Below are 8,583 nucleotides of genomic sequence, written 5' to 3'. Positions count from 1 at the left end.
TAGAGATGCAGTCATTGGTATATAGAGAGAAGGGAAGTGGGGAGAGCATACAGCCTTGGGGGGCCCAAGTAGCATCACATTTCACTATTTTACTTAACCCAGTTACAAAGGTCGATTGCTAGAAGTGAAAAACACTTTGATAGCATTTAATCAGTGAAGACATCTTGCAAATGGCTTAGGATAAACTTCTTTTCTACCTCCTAACTGGAGATGATGATCAGGTAGGCAACATCTGTGCCAGAAAAATGCAAAATAGGTAATAAAGGAGTTAAAACCATTGAGTACTGTAATGCTAGAAAGGATGGGAGAAGAAGAAAAGCGTAGAGGAACTTCCGGATGACTCATGGGAGGAAGGTGGTGTGCAGAGTGGCTTTTGTGCTCTTCCCAGGGTCGGAGCATTAGCTAGCAGGTGAGTTGAGGGCTGCAGGTGGGAGGAGAGTCCGGGAGCAAGTCGGGCTGTTCGGTTCCCTCCATGGCCTGGAAGCGGAGAAGCAACTGGGCTGAAGCCTCTCAGCTGCTGCTGCTGCAGGTTCCTTCCCTCCCCAAATGGAAGCCCACTGGTGCTGCAGGCTGGGAAACTGGGGGCTGCAATTTTTTGCTGTGGGAAGATTGAAAAAGTCTCCTTCAAGTGAAGGTTGATTCTTTGGGAATGGCTTCCCTCCAGAGGTTGTGGCTGCTCCATCACTGGAGGTTTGTAACAGAGCTGGAAGGGACCTTGCAGGTCTTCTATTCCTACGCCCTGCTCAAGCAGGAGACCCAACTCCATTTCAGACAAATGGCTGTCCAGTCTGTTTAAAAGCCTGCACTGATGGATTTCCCACAACTTTTGAAGGAAAACCATTCAATTGGTTAACTGTTCTCAATGTCAGGAAATTTCTCCTTAGTTCTAGGCTGCTTCTCTCCTTGATTAGTTTCCATTCAGTTTCTTGTGCTGCCTTCAGATGCTTTGGAAGAATAGGTTGAACCCCTCTTCTTTGTAGCAACTCCTCAAGTATTGGAAGACGGCCATCATGTGACCCTCTAGTCCTTCCTTTCACTAGACAATTCCTTTCCAATTCCTGCCACCTTTCTTCGTATGTTTTAGCCTCCCGCCCTCTAATCATCCCTACTGCTCTTCTCTGTGCTCTTTATAGAGTCTCAACACCTTTTTTTGTAATATTGTGGCGATCAAAACTGGTTGCAATAATCCAAGTGTGATTTTACCAAAGGATTATAAATTGGTACTAACAGGTCACATGATCTGGATTCTAGCCCTCTGTTTAAGCAGCCTAGGATTGTTTTGGCTTTTTTGGCCACTGCAATACAGTGTTGGCTCATATTTAGGTGATTGTCCACTAGGACATCCAAAAGCCATTTTACAATTGCTGCTATTGAGCCAAGTTGCTCCTACATTGCCATTTGGTTTTTCTTGGTTAAATGTAAAGCCTATTTTTTTTCCTCTCCATTGAATTTCATTTTGTTGCATAGGGCCCAGTGTTCAAATCGATCAAGATTCTTCTGTATCTTGAGTTTGTCTTTTGGGGTGTTGGCTATTCCTGCCAGTTTAGTGTCATCTCCAGATCTGATGATTTCCCCTTCTATTCACTTATCAAAATTGTTTATGAAGATACTGAAGGATACTGGGCCTAAGATAGAACCTTGGGGTACTCCACTGCTTACTTTCCTCCATGTAGATGTAATTCCATTGATTGTTCAGTGCGGTTTGTCAGCCAATGGTGATGCTATCCAACCCATATTTTCTTTTTTACCAAGACATTGATTGTGTTCTACTTTATCAAATGCCTTACTGAAATTCCATTATACTATGTCCACAGCATTTTGCTGGTTTGTTTATTTAGACATTTTCTCAAAGAAGGAAATAGGGTTTGTTTGGCATGATCTTTTTTTTGACAAACCCATGTTGGCTTCTGGTTATAAGTTTGCTTGCTTCTAGGTGTTTGTAGATCTGTTGCTTGGTTATCTTTTTCAGGATCTTCTCAAGCATTGATGTCAGGTTGATTGGTTTGTAGATTTGTGAAAAGTTTCCTTTTTTTAAGATGGGAGCTATATTAGTGTTCTGAACCAAGTCACGCTGGCAAGGCAGGGTTTAAGTAGCATCTGTTTATTACTCACTTATCAAAGTATCAAATAACCCAGCAATGGTGTCAGTGAAGTTCCGCCCCAGCCCTCAGCCCCCGGTCTGGATTCCCCTGCTCTAAAAAGTAGGCCCTAGCTGACCGTGAGGCAAAGAGGGAAGTAATGATACCCACAAGTCCAGAGTTCCAACAACAAAAGGAGGTCCGAGAGTCAAGTCCAAAGTTCAAGAAGGAAAGTCTGAGGTTCAGAGTCCAAAAACACAGTCCAAAGTTCAAAACACAGGATCCAGCAAAGCTGGGAAAGTGCACATCAAAACAAGCAGGTGTTCCCAAGAAACACACTTTTACCCAGCATCTGGTTAAAATCACCCTTCCACAGCTGTTCCTTGTGTGGAGAGGTGGAGCTGCTTCCTCTCAAACACCCTTGCTGATCTCTGTGCCTCCCTCCGGTCTGCTCTCCTCCCCTGTGGATCGAGTGGACGAGCGGCTCTTCTTAATCAGAGGCGGTCTGGAGACTGTCACCTCTGCTGGCCTCTGTAGCTGCTCTGCTTGGTTTTTTTTTACTTCCATGTCTTGCTAATAAGCATGGTGTTTCCTATTGGTGCTGCATCCATGTATTAACCAGGTTCAATTGAGGTATTGAGCACCTTTTGGGATGTTCAGTTGTATAGGTAGTACTTGCTTATTTGTTCCCTGAGCCTTCAAAGTTACTATAGCACTGTAAAGGCAGATGCACACCTGGTCCACAAATTTGTGGTCATCGTAGCACATGTTCAGTGACCACATGTCAGCAGTGGTTGCTGTGGTTATGAAGGTGCAGGAAAAACAGATGGACCAATTTGGGTTCTGCCAACTGGTGCACATATACGATTGCTGCTGTATCCCATACGCATGATCCCCATTTATGATCTCCCCAGCTAGCTTCTGACAAGTAAGTCAGTGGAGATACCAGCAGGAATTTGAATCTGAAATTCCCTTTAACAATCCACAGTGATTTGCTTAACAACTGCAGAGGATCACATGTAAGTTGGCACTGTCATGTGACATCATGCTCATGATCAGGCTGCTTAGTGATGCAGATGCTAGTCCAAATTGCCGTCAGTAAATGAGGTCTGCTTGAATTGGGATGTCACCAGAGAGGTTGTGGACAGCATTTTCTGCCATATTTGGAGCTGAGGATTTCCATGGGCAAAATGAGTTACGTATTTGGTGATAAGCCTTTGCACTGTAAGATTTTGTGATTGTCCCAAATCAACAAGAGAATTTCATGATTGAATGGATATTTGAACTTGGATCTTGGTTGTTTTCCATATGTCAAATGGATCATGATTAATGTAAGAAGTTATTCTAGCAATGTGGCATGTTCGCTTTTTCATTGTAACGTATACTTTTTTTCTTTTTTCACATCATCTACAACAATTTTATAAACAATTACACTTTTCTTTGAATCTTATAGGCAAAGAAGATGGCAATAAGAGCACACAACTGTTAATAACAAGCAACTTTAAAAATGAAAGAAAATCAAGCCAGAAATAAAAATATTGTCCATTTCCTTCAAAAAAACCACATAGTTCTTCTTTTTCCTGATCAGGTGAGAGATAACGGACAGAAAATTAAGAAAGATTTAAACTGGAATAAATAAATTATGCAGAATTCAAGCATACATTACATGAATAGTCAAGGGAGATTATTTTTTATTCAGAAAAAGAGGGAAATATCTGGAAGTCAGTGGGGAGGAAAAATTCACTTGAAGAGCAATATAGGGTAGACAGAGAAGCAGGCCTCACTCTGAGAGAAAAAAAACCCAGCTTTAATCAAAACACCACTAAACAATGGAGAACACATATTTTTGACCTCAAGAATATACGTGTTGGAAAAGCTCTAGAGATACGCCTGTTGTGGGAAAAGCACAGATTGCAAATCACAACTGATTATGCACAAGATCCACATAGGAGAAAAGTCTTAAAAGTGCTCCTAATGTGGTAAATGCTTTAGTGAGCATGACAACATGGTGATACATCAGAGGACTCACATGACGTATGAGTGTCCAGATTGTGTGAAGATTTCATTGGAAATTCCCACCTCATGAGACAACACTCACACACAGTGAAAAAAAAACATTTGAAGGAGAGAAACCCTTTGAATGCCGTATCTGTGGGAAAGGTTTCAGTCACAATTACAGCCTGATGAACCACCAGAGGACTCACACAGAAGAGAAACCTTTTGAATGCTCCGATTCTGAAAAGGGTTTCAGTCAAAATTCCAGCCTGGTGACACATCAGAGGACTCACAAAGGAGAGAAACCATTTGAATGTCTGGATTGTGGGAAAAGTTTCAGTAACAATTCCCACCTTGTTAGGCACCAGAGGAATCACACAGGAGAGAAACCTTTTGAATGTCCTGATTGTGGGAAAGGTTTCAGTCAAAATTCCAACCTGGTAATACACCAGAGGACTCACACAGGAGAGAAACACTTTGAATGTCCTGATTGTAGGAAAAGTTTCATTAGAAATTCCCATCTCATTAGCCACCAGAGGATTCATAAAGAAGGGATACCCTTTGAATGTCCTGATTGTGGAAAATGTTTCAGTGAGAATTTCAGCCTGATGAAACACCAGAGAACTCACATGGTAAAAAAACCATTTGAATGTTTGGATTGTAGAAAAAGTTTCAATCATATTTCCCAGCTAGTGATGCACAAGAGGTCTCACACGGGAGAAAAACCCTTTGAATGTCCTGATTGTGGGAAAAGGTTCAATCACAATTCCAGCCTGGTGGCACACCAAAGGATTCACACCGGAGAGAAACCCTTTGAATGTCCTGATTGTGGGAAAAGGTTCAGTCGGAATTCTGACCTGGTGAAACACCAGAGGACTCACACAAGAAAGAAACTATTTGAATGTCCTGATTGTGGGAAAAGTTTCAGTAACAATTCCCGCCTGGTGACACACCAGAGGACTCACTCCAGGGAAAAACCATATATGTGTCCAGATTGTGGGAAAAGTTTTCTTTGGAATTCCCGGCTGGTGAATCACCAGAGGACTCACACAGGGGAGAAACCATACGAGTGCCCAGACTGTGGGAAAGATTTCAGTACTAAGGATAGCCTTCTAAATCATATGCTTATACACACAGGGGAGAAACCATTTAAGTGTCCTGAGTGTGAACGGTGCTTCAGAAAACCTTCCAACCTTATCGCACACAAGAAAATCCACCTGAGGCCCAAAGTGATGAATGTAAAGAAGGCTTGAATTTCATTTCAAATGTCCCATTGTAATTTCAGATGAGAAATTGACTCTTTAATTTGACTACAAAGAATTTGCCTGATTTTTTGTCATCAAATAGGTCATGGTCTTAGATGGGAAGGATCAAAGAAAAAAAGTGGAACATGTTAATTTGATAAGGACTGTTTGGCCATCAGCAGCAAAAGTTGCTGGATATTTTATTTTTAAAAAAATTGTACAATTTCTTTCTTTTGGGTGTCAGGTTCTTCAGGGCCTCCTGCTCAAGTAAGGGATTGGACTAGAAGATCTCAAAGGTTCCTTCCAGCTCTGTGGTTCTGTTATGTACTTGCTGTTTTCTTGGCAACAATCTCAGACTGATCTGAAACTGTCTTTTCTTACTTTCATGTCTAGCCAAAAAGCACAGTCTTTCCTATTGGTGCCCATCCATGTATTAACCAGTTTCAACTAAAAAAAGCTATTGGGGACCTTTTGTGATGTTCAGTTTGTGTATGTAGTCCTTGCTTATCTTGTTTCCTGAGCCTTCAAAGTTACAATGGCACCGTGAAAGCAGACATACAGCTGGTCCCCAAATTTAGCACTTGCTCAGTGACCACACGTCTGCAGTTCCTGTGGTTATGAAGGTGCAGGAAAAGGAGTTGCACCAGTTAAGGTTCCACCAAGCAGTGCACATTTATGATGGTTGCAGCATCCCACACTGCTGATCCCCATTTGTGACCTTCCCAGCTAGCTTCTGAGAAGCAAAACCAGTGGGGATGCCAGCAGGAAGTTGCAAGCCAAGGTCGTGTGAGATTGCCTTTCACAACCCACGGTGATTTGCTTAACATGGATTTTTATAAGTTTCACAGATGCTGCTAGCTGGGGGGGGGGCTGTGCAATGTCTGAAATGCCCTTAGGAGATTGTGCAATGTAGTGAGCCCTGTGTCTTCTGCTAAATGCTTTATGTCCTAAAGGGTCTTAATCCCAACATCCTGGAGCTGAAAGTCTTTTGTTTTAGCAATAGCAATAGTACTTAGACTTATATACCACTTCACAGTGCTTTAACAGCCCTCTCTAAGCGGTTTTACAGAGTCAGCATATTGTCCCTAACAATCTGGCTCATTTTACCCACCTCGGAAGAATGAGTCTGGTGAGATTTGATCTGCCAAATTGCAGGCAACTGGCAGTCAGCAGAAGAAGCCTGCGGTACTGCACTCTAACCACTGCTCTTATAGATAGGCTGGCCCAATCTTTCTTAATGGGCACAAAATGCCTGCTGGGGGCTATTAAGAAAGACTGAGTCTGCCTTCCTACCTCTAAAAAAACCCATGTTTCTCCATTTCTCATTTAGGGAAATATAATATTCTGCATTTTTAATATTTCCCAAGATATTTCATTCTTCTGGTACTGACTTTCTACAAATCATAAAAAGCTCTTTACATTTCCAACATTCGAGGTCCCTTTAAACATTCTGAACAATTTGTCCAGTGATAGATACACACAGTACATCATCTTATAAAACTTTTCTTTTATAGTTTAATTTGAATTTTAGATCTTTCATCCACATATTCTCCCATTGTTCAGGCGTGATTTACATGCAAAGTTCTTTGCCCACTGAATCATAAAATGCTGTACATAGTCATCCTCCATGTTCCACTACAGTTTATAAACCTTAAAAACAGCACTCCCTTGGAGTATCTTGACTTGATGGGGCTGTCAGGTCCTAAAATCTTGGGAGACACAGAAAATCAGTTTTAAACTTTTGGGATGTAGAGAGGCGTTGATCTCTATCGAGAGTCACCCCCTAAGATAGCAAATTCTGTCCAAAAAAAAAAAGATTCTGTCAATGATTGTTTCTGCTTCAACCACAACAATACCTGAGCAAATAAGAGATACAAACTCAAGGTAAACCGCTCCAAACTCAATTGCAGAAAATACGACTTCAGCAACAGAGTGGTCAATGCCTGGAATGCACTACCTGACTCTGTGGTTTCTTCCCCAAACCCCCAAAACTTTAACCTTAGACTGTCTCCTGTTGACCTCACCCCATTCCTAAGAGGTCTGTAGGGCATAAGCGCACCATCGCTCCTGTCCTAATGTTCATTTTTACTCTTATTCTTTTCATGTATTCCAATTATTTTTATGCTTTTATATGTTTTCTTATATATGCTTGACAAATAAAATAAATAAAAAAATAAAATGTCATGAACTTTCAGGGCTCAGCACGTAGCTAATTTCGTAAGCTTAGTGGTATCACATTTCACTCTTTTGTTTGGGTCAGTTGCCAGAAGTCAAAAATGACGGTAGCATTTAATCAGTGAAAACCTCTTGCAACCGCCTTAGATAAGAGGGGGGACAAGCGCGTTTTTCTGCCTGTCTGGAGATGGCGCTCAAACAGGCAACACCGGTGGCTAGAAAGCGGACAGTACAGCAGGCGGCGCCTGTGGTTGTGTTTAAGGAGTTAAAATCATCAAGTACTGCATTGCTAGAAAGGCTGGGAGGAGAGGAGACGCGCAGAGGAACCTCCTCTTCCGGATGGCTGATGGGAGGAAGGTGGTGTGCAGAGCGGCTTTTGTGCTGTTTCCATGGTGGAAGCAGCAGCTGGCAGGTGAGTGGAGGGCAGCAGGTGGGAGGAGAGTCCGGGAGCAACTTGGGCTGGAAGCGGAGAAGCAACTGGGCTGAAGCCTCTCAGCTGCGGCTGCTGCAGGTTCCTTCCCTCCCCAAATGGAAGCCCACTGGTGCTGCAGGCTGGGAAACTGGGGGCTGCAATTTCTGCTGGTGGGAAGCTTGAAAAAGCCTCCTTCCAATGCAGGTTGAGCCTTTGGGGCTGGTTTCCCTCCAGAGGGAGCTCCGTCACTGGAGGTTTGGAAGAGAGCTGGAAGAAACCTTGGAGGTCTTAATGACGTCTCAGACAAATGGCTGTCCCGTCGGTTTAAAAGCCACCAGCAATGGAGCCCCCACAACCTCTGGAGGGAAGCCATTCCCGAAGAATCAACCTTCACTCAAAAGGGACTTTTTCAGTCTTCCAGGCAGCAGAAAATTGCAGCCATTCCCTTCCACTGGCTAATTGTTCTCACTGATGGGATTTTTCCTTAATTCCAGGTTTTTTCCTCCTTGATTAGTTTCCATGCATTGCTTCTTGTCTTGTCCTTCTGGTGCTTTGGAAAAGAAGTTGAACCTCCAAGTATTGGAACACTGCTATCATGTCACCCCTAGTCCTTCCTTTCACTAGACGATTCATTCCCAATTACTGCAACCCACTAATTATCCCTTCTGCTCTTCTCTGC

The 8,583-nt window shown here is 42.7% G+C and overlaps 1 protein-coding gene across 3 annotated transcripts in view; it reads left to right on the top strand.

Moving 5' to 3' along the window:
• The first annotated feature begins 285 nt into the window (after positions 1 to 285).
• LOC132710062 (uncharacterized) overlaps positions 286 to 8,583 on the top strand; it is a 36,704-nt gene continuing 28,406 nt past the window's right edge. The window contains exons 1-2 of one of the 3 annotated variants that reach the window (XR_015731753.1): positions 286 to 409; positions 3,532 to 3,666. The gene's annotated coding sequence lies outside the window, so the exon portion shown is untranslated. Of the gene's footprint in view, positions 410 to 3,531; positions 3,667 to 7,839; positions 7,905 to 8,583 lie in introns of those variants that run through there. The other 2 variants (XM_087884323.1, XM_087884325.1) reach the window with 2 other exon arrangements.

Source organism: Pantherophis guttatus, chromosome 2 (genome assembly GCF_059756535.1).
Source record: "Pantherophis guttatus breed Tessera chromosome 2, ASM5975653v1, whole genome shotgun sequence".
Classification (NCBI taxonomy): Eukaryota; Metazoa; Chordata; class Lepidosauria; order Squamata; family Colubridae; genus Pantherophis; species Pantherophis guttatus.
Note: the sequence above shows the minus strand (reverse complement) of the source record. Positions and strands in the feature narration are given on the sequence as shown.